Source organism: Orycteropus afer, unplaced genomic scaffold (genome assembly GCF_000298275.1).
Source record: "Orycteropus afer afer isolate SDZICR_OR568_19922 unplaced genomic scaffold, OryAfe1.0 scaffold00571, whole genome shotgun sequence".
Lineage (NCBI taxonomy): Eukaryota > Metazoa > Chordata > Mammalia > Tubulidentata > Orycteropodidae > Orycteropus > Orycteropus afer.
Genome location: NW_006922158.1, coordinates 285,272 through 286,038, shown reverse-complemented (window position 1 = coordinate 286,038; position 767 = coordinate 285,272).

Sequence of the window (767 nt, the reverse complement as noted above, 5' to 3'; positions counted from 1 at the left end):
CATCCCTGGGCCTTGGGCACGGATATACGACCCACTCCCCCGCAACCAAGAAGCCTCGTAATCTGTACCTTCTCACTCGCTAGGACACCTAGCACTCCATGTCCTAGTTCCGGCCCCCAAACACCAGATGCCAATCCCTCGTCCCGGACCCGCATGGACCCTCCCCTTCCCCCACAAGCCAGAATCCCTGTAACCTGTACCTTCTCACTGGCTAGGACCCAGACACCCCATCTCCCACGTCTGGCCCCCAAATAGCGGAAGCCAATCACGCGCGCAGACCCGGATGTACCAGCCCCTCCCCCACAAAGCAGAAGCCCTGTAACCTACACCTTCTCTGGAGCTTGCACCCCCAGGACCCAGGTATCTTCGGCCCTGCACCACCTGGCCCCTGCCACAACCACCCCTGGACATCTGAAAGCCCTAACCCCGTACTGTGGACCCAGAAATCACTGGCAGAGACCCTCGCGACCCGGACACCCTTGTACCCGCTCTCAAACTCCGGAACCCAATCCCGCCCCCTTGACCCGGATGGATTCTTCCCTTCCCTGCAACCCGGAAGCTCTTTTACCCACACCTTCTCACTGGCTTGAACCTCCAGGACCTGAGTATCTTTGGCCTTGCCCCACCTGACCCATAGAGCTCTTACCACAGCATCCTCCAGCAGCCCGGAAGCCCTAAACACGTACCGCGTGACCCGAAAGTCACTGACCAAGACCTCTGGGCGCAGGCTCTCCTTGCTCCCACCCCCAAACTCCAGAAGCCGTCAT